This window comes from Mastigoproctus giganteus, chromosome 9, assembly GCF_048544385.1.
Source record: "Mastigoproctus giganteus isolate SK-2022 chromosome 9, ASM4854438v1, whole genome shotgun sequence".
Classification (NCBI taxonomy): Eukaryota; Metazoa; Arthropoda; class Arachnida; order Uropygi; family Thelyphonidae; genus Mastigoproctus; species Mastigoproctus giganteus.
Window position 1 is genome coordinate 55,808,897 of NC_143583.1, and position 16,287 is coordinate 55,825,183.

Below are 16,287 nucleotides of genomic sequence, written 5' to 3' on the forward strand. Positions count from 1 at the left end.
GGCGTGTATGAGAGCTTGAGGTGTAGGGTAGATGCCCTCGAAGAAATTAATATGAGGGGCCCGTCAAGCTCTCAGATGACCAACTCAACGCCAGAGCTCACACCTGGGCATCAGGCAACACAGGGTTATTGCTTCTGTAAAGGAAAGGGTTATTGCTTGCATAAAGGTGAGTACAGTGGTCTCCGACAGTTTTTAAATTCTGTACAGTGGGATCAACTGACGATGTTACCAACAGTAAATTCTAAGTGGAAACATTCAAGGAATTAATCGTGGATGCTACTAGAAGTTTCATACCTATTAAGAAATATTGTTCAAGGTTTAGGCCTAAATGGTTGTCAAATGAACTAATGAGACTCGTAACAGAGAAGAAAAATGCATGGGCTGCGTATAAATTATCAAGCGACTCAGAAGCCTATGGCAGATATAAGTTAATCTAGAATCAGGTCACAAAGGAGGTTCGGCAGGCGAAGGCAGATTACGAGAAATCCTTGGCAAAAGATGCTAAGAAAAACAGCAGGGATTTCTTTACTTATATAAACTCTAAAAGGAAGGGGATGAATCTGATTGGTCCACTTGACATCGATGGTTCGACTGTTGATCCTGCTCAGATAGCAAACAAACTGAATGAGTATTTTGCATTTACATTCACACATGAGGAATTATTAAGGTTTGGAAATGGCAGAAGGTTATCAAATTGTAGCAGGGTGCGTAATGATTTTGTAATAACTGAGAGCAAAGTGGAGGATAAATTGTTGAAGTTAAACATAAGAAAGGCACCTGGGGTGGATGAGATCTATCCAGTTATATTAAAGGAGGCGGCAAAACAACTAAGCAAACCCTTAGCCATAATTATGAGAGCGTTCTTGGACTCAGGGGAGGTTCCCACGGACTGGAGATGTGCAAATGTATCCCCAATTCACAAAGGGGATCGAAAGGTGACCCGAGTAATTACAGACCAGTTAGTTTAACTTCTGTTCCGGGTAAAATAATGGAGTCACTGCTTAAAGATGCATTGCAGGATCATCTAGACAAGACTGCAGCAATAATTCAGACACAGCATGCGTTTGTTAAGGGAAAGTCTTGTCTGACAAATTTGATAGAATATTATGATGTGGTTACAAAGGAACTGAATACAAAAAATAATTTTGATATCATATATTTGGATTTCAGGAAAGCTTTTGATACTGTTGCGCATGGAAGACTATTGTACAAATTGTTTATCTTGTTTATTTAGGAATTTCCTCATTTTTAGACTAAAATGCCAAATTTTAATGAATTTATAAATTTAATTATTAATACAGCATAGCCATAGTGGATTTTGGGTGCATCAGAGACTTAGCCACATTGCGCCATTTTGAATTATCTGTACAAGAGATACATGGACCGGTTGGATATTGTGCAATTGTCTTTAGCCCAATTCGACATTGCGTTACACATAACTGAGGAAGTGGGTAAAATCTACGTGCAGTAACTGAAAACCGATTGCATGAGAAGATAACTGTATGGTGTGTCATCTACTTTCATATTTCACGTATTTCTGATTAAATTATTAAACAGCCCTTTGGTGCTTTGTATTTGTGAATGGCTACAGATATACAAATATATAAGAAAATAAATAAGTCTCTTCATTAGCGAAGATGTATACATACAGAAAAGTACATATCAATAGGAAAAAGACTCTCCATAGGGTGAAGGAATTAACATAAGGAGGTGATTGTCCTGTTGTATATGAAAATGGTTAGGCTACATCTTTATATTGCATACAGGTATGGAAGCCTTGTTTTAGGAAGGATGTGGATCTGTTGTTCTTGTTGCCTTTCTCTACAGGTGTAGAGAAAGGCAACGAGATTGGCGAGGGTGGGTAGAAAAGGTACTCCTACCAAGAAAGACTTCACTTCTGCAAATTGAAGCTTCTGGAAATTAGGCACCCGCGAAGAGATCTGATTGAGGTGTTCAAGGCTTTGAATGGACTGAGTAAACTCAATGCTGATGGCATCATTCCTCTTGCTGTCAACACAAATGGGAGACATAAATTTAAATCGAGGAAGGGTTGCCCGATAATATATACGGAAATTTTCTTTAGCTAGCGGGTGTCTCATTGTTGCAAGAAACTTCCATGTGGTGTTGTTCAAGTGGTAGTTTGAAGAAATTTAAGGAAGAACTGTGAATACTGCGTCTACAGACTTTACCAAAAAAAAAAAGTAGCTTAACTAAACAGGACGATCAAAATAAAGATAATAAAATTGTCCGATATCAGTTTTCCTCCGTTAAATCCGTACTCGAATCTAACCCATTATTCATTTAGAGGGATGGCATTTTAAGAATAATTGTATCCATCTAAACTGAGGCTCAAACCGAAAACTTCGTTGTTACGCTTTACTGTACTTAAGTCAAAATATTTACAAACATTTTAACTTCGGTAAATTTGTGACAGCTGTTTACGTTATGCACCCGTTTTACCCATTCAATAATTCCCTTAGCTTTGAGTATCGCTAATGATGGAGTCCTATCGTACTCATGATTCTCCATGCCATTTCTCCGAATTACGGTAATAATCGTTTCTGGTGGTATCTTTGTAAAGAGCACAAATGTCAATATAGTGTCTATATATGATGCGATACAACCGTTTCGTTTTTGAAGCTTTCTCTGCCCTCAAATAAATATGACGTGCTGTCATGATCATTAGTTACGAAACGACGTATAATATCGGTGATTTTTTTTTTACTAACAATAGTAGATCTTTGTACCAACATTATTAAGGGAGCAGAACAGAGTCGAAGCGACCTTATTTCTGCGAAGTCTGCTTTATTAGCTTTGTTTGCTAATAACACAGACTTCTTTGCTTTATTAGTTTGCTTCTTTCACGTAAAACACGTCTCACATCGTGCAACCTGAAAAGGAATTCAGATTCTTTGTATTCCAGCAATTATGTGGGATCTCTTAGGTGCTTGAATAAAACTACAGTACGAAACTTGTATTTCTGAACCATAGAATGCTGAGTTGGTTGCTTATATTTTATTTAATATACGAAAATATTAGATAAATATATAGTTTATGAAAATCTTCTCTCGATTTTTAATTTTTTTCGGGGTGGGTCGCGGGAAACAGTTTTCTAATGTGCAGAATTTTTTATTTTAATCTCAAGACGGTTGAATTAATCCTGTGAGAATATTTCCCCTCGACATCCGAAATACAATACTGCGGTTTAAGTTAAGGATTCAGACGAAGTCCTATAAAATGCCGAACTGCAAACATATTTCTTATTCATAAAAGTGACTCGCGAGTATCCAGATGTAAATTTGACTCTTGTGCCTACCATGGGGAAAGTGTTCTATTCATACTCTGACAAGGCTACTTGAGACAGAGGAGTTTACAACCGATAATTTTGACAACAGTTTAATCATTACTGTATTTATCAGTCACGTGGGCTCGAACCACAGTCAAATCAAACGCGTGTAGTATTTCGCTGCCGCGCTAACCACACGGCTATATCAGCCTCTTTAATTAAGAATGAAACACAAGACCTTCCTGGAACAGGATTCGAATTATATGGAATTCCGGCATGCTTTGTTAAGGGGGGATTATATCTGATTACCTATGAGATTGTTACTAACACTGTTGATATAGTTTATTTAGATTTCAGTAAAGCTTATTCACATTAACAATTGTCCAAGTGGATAAATGTAGATTAAGTGCATGTTTTTACTATGCATAAAGGGATGATTGAGTGGTAGGAAACCAAGCAGTTATAAACGACCCTTCTTCTTCATGGACTAATTCAGATTTTGGTCTTTTCTGTTTCTAATATTTATTAATGATATTGATACAGGTATTTCGACTTTTAAGTTAACCACCCAGCCCCTCTACAAGAAGGGACTGGGTGGTTAATTGCCGCGGTCAGAGTATGGTACTCTGATTGCTGGGTGCCAGTAATCCTGGAGTAGTACCGCTTAGGCATCATCAAACTCAAGACAATTGTTAATGAACGAGACTTGAGATTACACTCTGATGTGTAGTTAGTCCCTAGTCATATTAAAGTCATTATGAATATAAAAAATAAAACGAACCAACCAGCTGACCTCTGAATTTCTTAAGCTATTAGCCTCAATTATCCGCTGACATAACTTGTTCCAGTAATTAAGAACCTGCTGACTGAACGAAAACTTCTACAGTGCAGTCTAAATATTCTGAATTTAGGCCTCTATAATTCTGGAATCATTTAAAACAATGGAAATATCGTCATAATCATTTTACCACCCACTGTCAGAGACTTATGGACCTCAATCACATCCTCTCTATGGAGCCTGGTTGTCAAGCTCTGTAGCCCACACAGTCGAAGACTTTAATATTACGGACGCTTGTTTTTCAAATCCCACAAAGAAAATTTTCTCATACTAAGCCACTGCCAGAGTAACATTTTCTGTGGTAGCATTTTATGGACTCTATTCACGATGTAACTGAGTTAGTCGGTCTCAGGTGAGGGTGGCATGGCCTTTTTTTCTCAAAAACGCGGATTTTTCGTCTAGCAAACAGGAAAATTGATCACAGAATTCACGCAATTTTCAGATAGAGTATATTGTCTCCATTCCCTTAGTTGCTTCGTTTACTAATACAAGCGCGTGTGTCTTTCCCATTTTCATTTTCTGCTGCTTTATAAAGGCAGCCTTGTATGTATTATACATTCCAAATTAGTTCTGCCCGGGTGATATATCTACGGGGTTGACAATACTCATAAAAGGAGAGGCCTTCAATGGATTTGGTTGGAAAGAATGGATTACTAGTTTTATTTACCTCTTTCTGAAGGGCCAGTAGCTCTGTGGTTATTTATAAGTACCATAAATAATAAATGATAATCCGATTTAAAAAAAGAAACAAAACTATACGTTTATTTAGCTGCTACAACAGTCTCAACGGATAACATACGTGTATATGCCAAATGAGGGGGCAGGTGCAAAATACTTTCTCTTGCATCATTAAGCCTTGACATTAAAATCCATGGCAGTGACAACATGCCACTTAAAATTGATTGGTGAAACAAACAAGATAAATGTAAACGACTGAATAGATTAGTTCTTCCTCAGTAGAAAGGCCATTTGTGGAGCCAATTTCCTCTTTGAAATGCTAAAAAACTTAAGGCTTCAAACTGCATTTACTCTATAATGAGAAGAGCTAATTAAAATGTGTAAGTTATTTAGCTTTTCAGTGCTATTAAGTTCATTCGTTACTTTAATGAAACAAAATAGGGTAAAGCATAAATTTCCAAGTGCTACGTTGAGGGTTGATCATTCCCTGGAAGGGGACAGAAAGCAATATCGTAAGCTCTCAGGACTCTGGCATCACGCTGCATATAAGTGGCAAATATACTTTTCGAAAATGAAATAATATAAATATATATTTTTTTTTCTCTAAATAAAGATTTTAACTCATTAGGTGACATTTGAAAAGCACACGAAACGTAATTGATCAGAGTTTTGGCCATATATACACCGGATGGAAAAGACCTAAGTTCGAATCCGGCCAATGATGCCAGGAATTTTTATGGACATTTTTTTCACAAAGTGGCTGAATTAGTTGGTCTCAGGCGAGGGGGCCATTTTTATTTTCTTTGGTTCCAGGAACACTCGGGTGTTTCGTCCAGCACAGAGGTAAATTGACCACAGAAACACATGCAATTTACAGACATATTATATACGGCGCAATATGGCCTATGTTGCTGATGCGCCTAAAACCCTACAACCAACCAACCTCAGTTGATCTACAGCATTGCCAGGAAACTTCCAGCTACGGATCTATTCTGATTCATAATTTTGTAGGCCGACTCACCGAATTAAATATCTTGTCATTGCATTAAGACTGTTTTTATAGAACATACACCATCTGTTCAACTTTTTTTTTTTTTAAGCGAATAGCATGAAAATTCAGCTCTTCCTAGAGATAAAATGAACTTTTTTGCGTTTATTGAGAAAAAAATGAGTTCTTTAAATCTTTACAAGAATCGCTATATTTACGACACTAGTGCGTTTACAGGTTTACAATTTTAGCCGATCGAAAACTGCTCTGATCTGGAAATTTCGTAACTAGAAACACTTTTGTAACATTAGTGAAAATATACGTTTAATTTAAACGAAATAAGATTAAAAAACACTTTATATCTTCTTACACCAGCAAGAAAGATATACTCAAACGGCCGCTATACTTAAGTAGTTTTTGGAATGCATCGATCACCCAACTTCATTCTCTACATAAATTTGCATGATGCGCACCGAAGAATATAAATGATTAATGTTGCCCAGAGCTATTAGAGCTATTATTTGGACTACTAGCTACATGTGCGTTACTGCAAAGACATTTTGGCAACTTTTGTTGAGATTATATTGAGCTATTACTTTCACTCTTAGGTGTAGAGTTGGTTGGAGATTTCTTGGAGCTTCGAATTTTTTGGCCATATATTTTTTTTTATTTATATATGCCGGTAGAGTGAAAAATTAAACTAAACAATTTGGAGCGTTCTTTCTTCTTAAAGAAAGAACGCTCCTAATATAATTTAGAAATTCCCAAATAACCAAAAATTATTTTGAAAGCCAGTTAATTGAAATTCAATCGCGCCCCCTTGCTGGAACCAGGACTAAAAATTGTTTCCAGAGATTATTTCGGGCAATTTTAAATTATACAGTGGTTTAGCGCGTACCCTGCTATTATGTATTTATCTTCCATAATAGCTACTCGTATTTCAGAAATGGCTAATTCATTCCGCCTCTTAAGTCTCTGAATATCGAGATGAAGGTAAACCTATACATTTTACATAAAGTTTCCTCAAATAGATATAAACGTTTCTGCGAAAATTTTAATCTTACGTGACCCAGTTCCTTTCCAACTATTATCAAAGTTTTCGCAAATAACTAGCTTTAAACATTAAATTTTGAAACGGCATGTGACTTTGCTGTTTTCCATTCTTGTACTGAAACCACAAAAAACATGATAGCTGCAGCAAAAGCTTCTGATAAAAGTAGAATTACTGGCTAGTTCAGAAAAATTGAGTTTTTCATTCACTAATAATCTGTAATATCCAAAAATTACTTAAAAATATTAGGGAAGAATACTGGGTTGCCCGATTATTACAAAACTACACATTCAACGCACAATACCTTTCTGGCATTTACAGGAGTACTGTATCTCTTCACAGCGTACATATGGCGCAGTTGTGGGAAACAACAGGTGGCGCCTGAACCTAACACTATGCACACTATGCTGTATGCCCGAACAAATTTGAGGAGTTAAACTAACCTTTAGGTGCCGCCGTACATAAGACACAACACAACATGCACGATCAAACAATGCTACCTGAGGGGAGGACTCTGTAATGGCACAAGTTCAGGCCCTGAGGTCCTAGCTGGAGCAGGTGGTGGCAGAATCGAGTAACGGAATTACTCCTTTGGGGAGATATAATGCAAATATGGAGCAAGATGGAATACATTCTCTCTAAAACTTATGTTGATAACGAAAAAGCGATGGCAAAGTTAGAAGCCATTCATGAGGAACGGGAAAATTAAATTCCACAGCGCACCCGTTCCTACGCTGATGCACTGAGAATAACCAAACAGAGTACAATGACCAGCAAAGAATCTCAGCCTAGGAGGAAAACGTTAATCAAACAATCACACCTCGTTGTCCTTTGCCCGCTGAAGGAAAATGCTCAACAATCAAGCGAGTAAATAAAAAATAAAATCATGACAAATTTGCAGGAAGACTTTAAAATAACAAGGATCACAGCAATTCGCAAAACGCGTAATGTAGATGTAGTAATAGAAATCGAGACTAAGGAAGAAGCTGACGACATCAAGACGAATCCAAAAATTCCCATTGTTGGCCTGTCTGCCGAGTACCCCAAAAAGAAGGACCCCTCAATAATTATATTTGATTTGGATAGAGATTCTACCCGTGACCAACTTGTTGATGAAATATATCAGCGTAACCTCAAAGGATCTCTCCCAGGCCAGGACAAACAAAAATTTATCTACCCAAAGTATTAGACAAAGTCCAAAACTGGCAACAGCACAAATTGGATCGATGAGTTGGCGCCAAATCATGGCAAGCACTACGTGAATTGTGGCAGCCACCGCTTCCGTGAGCGTGTGGCTGTGCTCAAGTGCTATAAGTGTTGTAATTTCGGCCACCCGTCGCACACCTGTTCCCAGGCTGTTGCAAGTTGTGGTAACTGCTCAGAAAAGGGGCACAATTTTAAGTCATGCCAAAACAAAGGCCAGGAGCCTGTCTGTGCAAACTGTAAATCCCTAAAAATAGATCATGCCCACTCCATCCAGGATAACAAATGCCCTGTGTACCTAAAGGCCAAGAGTTATCACCAATCAAAGCTGGACAATGGCAACACGCCCTAAAAGATATAATACTTCAATGACCAAATTCTTCCAAATTAACGCTCAGCGGGCAAGAGCAGTGGCCGACCAAATCAGAATAAAAGCAGTTAAAAAAAAATTCAGATATAATAATCCTCCAAGGACCGTATACTCACATGAGACAGGTCAGAGGATACCCACTAACCTATAAAATAATTCAATTTGAGGAGGATATACCGTGGGCCGCAATCGCGGTACGAAACTCCGAAATCACCGTTACCAAAATCTCCCACTTATGCACGGCCTGGCCCACGTCAATATCTCAATGGGAAGTTTCTATGTTATATCTTTGTATTGCAGGCCAGGGGAGGACACTACTTTTGCCACTAGATACCTTGAGAATGTCTTGTAAATTCTTCCAAACGAGAAGATTATCGTTGGTGCTGATACCAACTGCAGGTCCCCTGTCTGGTATACCACGACTCCGGACATACAGGGTACAAGAAACGGTCAGCGGTTTGAAGAGTTCCTGTCCAACTCTCCCTCCGCAATGTTAAATCAACCGAACAATCATCAACCTTCTGCAACATGATGTGGGAAGCAACCATTGACATCACCTTTGTCACTAGAAGTTTTGCAGGCAGTATCACTGGATAGACAGTTCAGGACTCGTGGACCACTTCGGACCACATGGTTATTACATACCAGCTCTCCAGAACCCTTTGCAGATTTCCTGCTCTTAAGCGAAATCTTAACAGATACGCAATAAGCAAAGCCAACTGGGAGCTCTTCAAGACCTCGCTGATCACCTCCACAAGGCATATTACAACAGAGAAAAACTAGCAGCAACAGCCAAATGAACTTCAGCGGGATATAATAAGGATAATTACTAGTTCGTGTGACAAGGCAATAAGAAAGAAGAATCCTGCTCCTGGTGCCTTTCCCTGGTGGTGCCAGAAACTTCAACTACTCCGCAGGGAGGTGAACTCAAGGCGAAAGACCTTCCAGTGGGTGCGACGATCTTGGCCCGCCCCTGAAGTTGAAGCCCTCAGGCAACTGTACAGAGAAGCCAAGAACATGTACCCAGCACAAATAAGGAGGTGTAAGCAGCAATCCTGGGAGGCATTAGTATCTGAATCAGGTAACACTGGCCCATGGGGAGTGGTGTATAAAGTCACCACTAACAAACTCCCTAGGGGTGAGATTGTTACTTCTACTAGGACCCCACAGGGAACAATGATTACCTCCTGGAATAATCTATTGGTAACATCTTGGATGTAACGTTCCAAAAGCCGCCAACTCGGAACAGTTCAAACTATGCCATGAGAACGACCACTATGATATGTATAACCTAGAGCCGCCGTTTAGTGTTGATGAGCTACGCGCTGCAAGTGCTCTGATTAGGGATAGAAAATGCCCAGTACCAGACGTGTTGGAGCCTGAAATAATCAAAAAGACTGTCGAGTATACCCCGAGGTCATTTTAACTCTCCTCAACTGATATTTGCAAGCTGGAATATTCCCAAGTGAGTGGAAAAGAGCCAACACGAAACTCATCATTAAGAACCCAACAAAACCTCCAGAGTTACCAGAATCATACCGCCCAATTACACTTCTTCCAGTCCTTAGTAAACTATTCGAAAGATTACTCCACGACAAAATTTTACAGCACTACCATGGTGCCAACTTGCCTTCACCAAAACAATATGGGTTTAGACATGGTTCCTCCACGGTTGATGCCTTGCAGAACCTTCACATAGCGACTGCTGACACACAAGAAGTACTTCATAATTATTGCTATTGACTTCGCTGGGGCATTCGACTCACTTTGGTGGCCAAGCGTCCTTGGCAGGCTTCGCAGAGCTTCCATTTCTAAAAATCTTTATGAGACCATCAAATCATATATCTCCAACAGAACCGTCGTAGTTAATGAACGTCGTAGTTAACTCCATATCAGAAAGTCTCCAGAAACGTCTTCCGCGGCTGCTGCAGGGTTCGGTACTGGAACTTTTATTATGGAATATTGTTTTGGATGACTTCCTTAACATTGATCTGGGAGATGTCAAATCTCAGGCATATGCTGATGATCTTACATCACTGTGGCTGCACCCCTAGAACCGGCCTTGATACCCTGGATAATCATGCATGCCCTTTGCATTCTCAAAAATTGGGCAAAAGAGAATAGCCTTCAAATATCTCCAACAAAAACTAACTCTATACTCTTGAAAGGAAAATTAAATATTGGTAGACGAATCCAAATTAAAATAGATGGAAAGACCAATGAACTCTCAATGCAAATGAAGAACATTGGAGTAATTCTTGATGCTAAGCTCTCATTCGAGCCACATCTGAAATACCTCCGAACCAAAATCCGGAACTATGATGCTCTTGTAACAAGGGTCTCACGCCGGGCCTGGGGCCTTAAGCGAAGAACACTCTCTCATTATTATATAAGGCTGTTTTTATACCGATAATCACGTATGCCTGAGGAATCTGGTTCTCCAAAGCAGATATGGCCTCAAACAAGAAAATACTGGATACCATTCAGCTGTCCATTCTGCTTGTTATTACCCCCGCTTGCTGTGCGGTCAGCACCAATGCCCTCCAGCTTCTGGCAGGTGCTCTGCCCCTTCATTTAGCATTAGAATTAGCATTAGTTGAGGCATATGATGCGAGAAAGCAAGCTTATACAGCATCAGCCAAAAAAAGAAACCTTCCCATTTCACCACTCCGGTCACTCCAAATGTTTGTCTAATTCAGCCTTAAATTTATTTAGGCTATCAACTTCCACAACACGAGATGGAAGTTTGTTCCACAAATCAGCTACCCGCTGGATAAAGGCAAACTTTCGCACATCTATTCTACAACTGTCTTTCCTCAATTTGAATCTATGCTCCCTCAAGTTTTTAATCTGCGCATGCGAAAGTATCCCGTCAGCATTGAACCTGCTGAAACCATTCCATTCAAGGCCTTATACACCTCGATCAGATCATCTCGCATGTGGCTAGTCTACAGATGCTGCAACTTGCAGACCTTAAGCCTTTCTTCGTAAGCACACCCTTTTGTTCCTCTCACCAATCTTGTTGCCCTTCTCTACACTCGTTCTAGCAAATCTACATCCTTCCTAAAATGAGGCCACCAGACCTGTATACAGTACTCAAGGTGTGGCCTGACATAGCAAAATTCCTGTATATCATTGACAAAACTTCATGACCTGCTCTGGCAGCCCGTCTGGACTACTTAGAGAACTTCATATCTGTCTGCACAATTACCACCAGGTCTTTTTCATTCTCGACCTCCCTGATAGCAGTATCACACATTTGGACGTTTCTCTTGGATTACTGCTACTCATATGAAGTGGACTGCGCGAGTAGTACTGTGGTATCGTAGCCGTCCTCCCTACACCGAGTGGAAAAAGCCAGGGTTTGAATACCGTCTATGACGCGAGGAACTTTAATGGGTTTGTTTTTTTTCACTCCGTGGCTGAGTTAGTCGATCTCAAGCGTAGATAGCAAGGTTTCCCCACTCCCACTAGAAACTGGGGTTTTTTCGTCCAGCAAAACAGGCAAATCGACCAGAGAACACACGCAATTTACAGACATAATATATAAATGGGTATATGTAAGAAATTACGGGTGACCCTAATATAACAATTTGTATTTTTTTTGTACCCATATGGAGCACTTTGCATTTGTCAATGTTAAACTTTAGTTGCCATTTCTATGACAGCATAATTATGCTCTCAGTATAAGTGGCACCAACTGAATTATGCTCTCATAGGAGTGGCACCAACTGAATTATGCTCTCATAGACGTGGCACCAAGTTAGGCCCATCTGCTTAACTTTTCTAGATACTGTTACAGTAGCATAATGTCTTTACTATAATTAACAACCCTGTTTACCTTGTATCATCTGCAAACATGGACATTAAGCCTAATATACCTTCATCGATATCATTGATAAATGCACAAAACAGCAATTGGGCCAGCACCGAACCCTTGGGGACTCCGCTAATAAAATTAGTCCACGTAGAGCAGTGTTCATTTATTACCAGCCTCTGGCGTCTCCCACTCAACCATCAGTATCAAAAGCTTTCCTGAAATCCCGAAATTTGAAATATGATATCAAAATTACTTTTTGCATCCAGTTCCTTCGTGACAACATCGTAGTATCCAATCAAATTGGTCAGACAAGACTTCCCCTTAATAAACCCATGCTGTATCTGAGCTATTACTGCTGCCTTGTCTAGATGAACCGGTATCACATCTTTATCCAGTGACTCCATTATTTTTCCCGGAACACAAGTTAAACTATTAGGTCTATAATTATTTGTGTGCCCTTTGAACCCTTTGATTGGGGATACATTTGTACATCTCCAGTCCATGGGGACCTCCCATGAGTCCAAGGAAGCTCTCATAATTATGTCTAAGGGTTTGCTGCCTACTTCAATATAACTGGATAGATCCCGTCCACCCCAGGTTGCCTTCCTTATGTTTAACTTCAACAATTTCTCCTCCACTTTGCTCTCTGTTAAAGTTAAGGATATCTCTGCCAGGAGATGTCCTTCAACTTTAATCAACAAACTACGAAGGATATCTCTGGCCAAGGAACGAGCCTTCGGCTGTTTGATGCTTTACAGAACGTTTTATCTCATACCAGTTTTCATGATCCTCATTCAACACTGCTACGAGTATTACAAAAATGGGACCTCCATTTTGTAGTTGGTATTCAGTATGGAAAAGGGGTCCAGTGCATAAAAAAAAGCTTTATGAAATACGCTTGATGTCGATACCTGTCAATTTACATGCGCACTTTGTCGTTGATTGTTACGATGATCGTCTTCTACTGCACAAAATAATAAACTGGCCATTCATTATTCACTTCTGTTAGTCTCAATATATTTTAATCAATCAACAAAATAACATACTGGAGTTATTTTTAGAATATCATTAGGAAAGTAGATTATGTAAAATAGGCGACACTAATTGGTTGTCGTGGCCTTGGAAACAGACCAGTGACTGGAGTGATTTCATTAGTGATTTTCATATTTTAAGAACCTTCCTAGATGAATGTGTCCGCAAAAGTATTGCTGGGGTTTCGGCTCCATGCATTATCTCTCATCATATATTGTACATCCGCTTGATATTAGTAATTTTCATGACCTACATTTCAATGCTATTACATTCACTTGCGTCTAATGCTAGTTTTCTGGAGGAGTTTAATGAGCCCCACCGGGAAAACTTAGTATATTCTGCAAAAATAGTCAAATTGATCATGCATTACTTATTTTAAGTTTCAAAAAACAGTGCGCATAAGAACTTCTACACTGAATGTTCACTTTATTAGGTGCGCCCTAATAGAGTAGTTCCCCCCCCCCTCTATCTCCTAGAATAGAGTGAATTCCTGGTGATATGGCCCTTAACGAGGTGTCATTTTATGAGTGCCACAAGAGTTCTGGTCCATGCTGACTCAAGTTGACTCAACCGCTTCCCACAGTTGTAGCAAATTGGATGGCTACGGATCGCCACCCCTAAAGAGCTCATTCCATCTCATCCCACAGTGCTGAAACTGGACTGAGATCTATTGATTGGACGAGGTCACTACAGTAGGTCCCTTCTCAAATCGGGAGAGAACCTGCCAGACCTGCAATGGGGGGGGGAACCTACTTGGAACTCATCCCCTGCCCTTGCTGACGTCATATGCTTCTATTGTGGACATGTTGTGGGGTATGCTGATACCGGCTACAGCTGGTTGGCTACAGCTGGTTCGGCTGGTATGGGAAAACACACACAGAATCACTGGCCTCAGTGCGATCTCCTCTTACATAGGCACCCTATCCTAAGCTTTTAATTCCCAACACCTATCCCCGGTGGACTCTACCACAACAAATCTTTCACTCCTCCTTGACAGTCCCCACTGTGGAGGCACAACCCCTGACCGTGCTGGCACCAGAAATGGTGAAGACTTGGAGAACTATATCATATCTACCAGTCTTGAGGTTCTAAACAAGACAGGTAATACCTTCGCCTTCAGCAATACCCTCTGAGCTCACTATGAAGAAACTCTAACCTCTGCTGTTGTCTGAAAATTGTCAAAAAGTAAGGTCAACGAGTCCTAGATATCTAACTACAGGGCGATTTCCTTTTTCCCTGGGTTGCTCTGTGGATCATGCACCTCCAACTCTTATGGATGTTATTAGATTCTGCACTACAGCGCCCCCGTGGCCTAATGGATAAGGCATCGGTCTCCTAAACCGGGGATTGTGGGTTCGAATCCCGCCGGGGGTATTGGGTGAAATTTTTTAGGCACCAGCGAGGTGATCTGATTGAGGTGTATAAAGCCTTGAATGGTTTGAACATGCTCAATGCTGATGGGATTCTTCCTCTTGCTCAGAAAAATCACCTGAGAGGGCATAAATTCAAATTGAGGAAAGACAGATGTAGGATAGACGTGAGGAAATTTGCCTTTAGCCAGCGGGTGGTTGGTTGGTGGAACAGACTTCCATCCCTTGTAGTGGAAATTGATAGCCTAAATAAGTTTAAGGCTCAGCTGGACAGGTATTTCGAACGAACAGAGGGGTGAAGTGGAAGTGGTTATTTTTTATTTATTTATTTTTTATTTTATTTTATTATTTTTTTTTTTTTTGGCTGATGCTGATGCTGCATAAGTTTGCTTTCTTATATCAAATGCCTCTACTAATGCTAATGCTAATGCTAATGCTAAGAAAAGCAGGCTGGAATTTTATTCACCAAGTGTTGACTAATAAGCTCCATGCTGATCCATCACATCTGACCAGAAACAACGAATAAGTGTCCATCTTAGCTCATCAAGATAATTCAAGAAGCCTGTAAAGCAGCTGTTCCAAAACGTAATGCAATCAGAAATGCAGTTCCCTGGTGGAATGAAGAGCTCCAAAACAGCAAAAAAATGATAAATTGGGAACGCAAAACCTTCCAACGAACAATTCATTACCTCAAGAGGAAATTGATGTTGATAGGGAGCACTATTGGACTTTACAGAACAGATACACAGACGACATAAGGAAATGTACGAGAGCCTCATGGCTGCAGCTTGTGTCTAGTCACAAGCTGGTGCCATAAGGAAATAATAATCCCTGGAGAGTGGTTTACATCCACGGAAATAATAATCCTTGAGGAGTGGTTTGCTGCATTGTGTCCAACCAACTCCCCAGAGGAGAAGGCTTACGTCTCACAATCAGGCCTGATAGTTCTCTGACGCTTTGTAGAAGGACTCCACCTCAAACATGCTCGACTCTTTACTGTCGATGACCACCCATTAAGCTAGAGTAGCAGTCAATTGTCTCTAGAAAAGAAATAATATACTACTGAAAACTTGGAACTTCCATTTACCCTGGAAGAGCAACAAGATTTGCTACAGCGAACAAATGACGATAAGATACCTCGAAGAGATCTCCTTGAAGTAGATGTAGTCAAGGAGTTTGCTAAAAATTCGCACTGCACCTTCTGGACACATTTAACAAATGCCTTCTAGCAGGAAACTTCCGAAACATATGGAAGGAGACAAACTTTAAGCTAATACTAAAGGGAGGGTTTATCTCTCCAGGGTATCAAACCTCGGTGCCGTGAACTACTTTCTAGCTTGATGTTTTACAATTGGCCGGTACATAGCAGACCATTCTTATAATACTTAGTGTTCTTGTAACTGGATAAATATATGGTAGTAAACCTAAAACGTTAAAATAATAATTGCCTGTTCATTTCTTTCATGTATAAGGTCGCTCATATTTTCAGGCATCCTCTAGGTTATCCATCAGCATATGTAACTATCGGGAAACTTTTAATAATCCATACTTTAGATATCTTTTTTGTGGAGCACAAATCAAGGACACTATACCCTACGCGCGCATGCAAATTGCTTTCTTTTGTTGAATTCTATGAATAAGGATATGATTC

General features: G+C 39.9%; 1 non-coding gene across 1 annotated transcript; it reads left to right on the forward strand.

The window, feature by feature from the left end:
* Positions 1-14,567: 14,567 nt before the first annotated feature.
* TRNAR-CCU (transfer RNA arginine (anticodon CCU)) lies at positions 14,568-14,640 on the forward strand. The gene has a single exon. It is a non-coding gene; the product is annotated as a tRNA-Arg (tRNA).
* Positions 14,641-16,287: the final 1,647 nt, after the last annotated feature.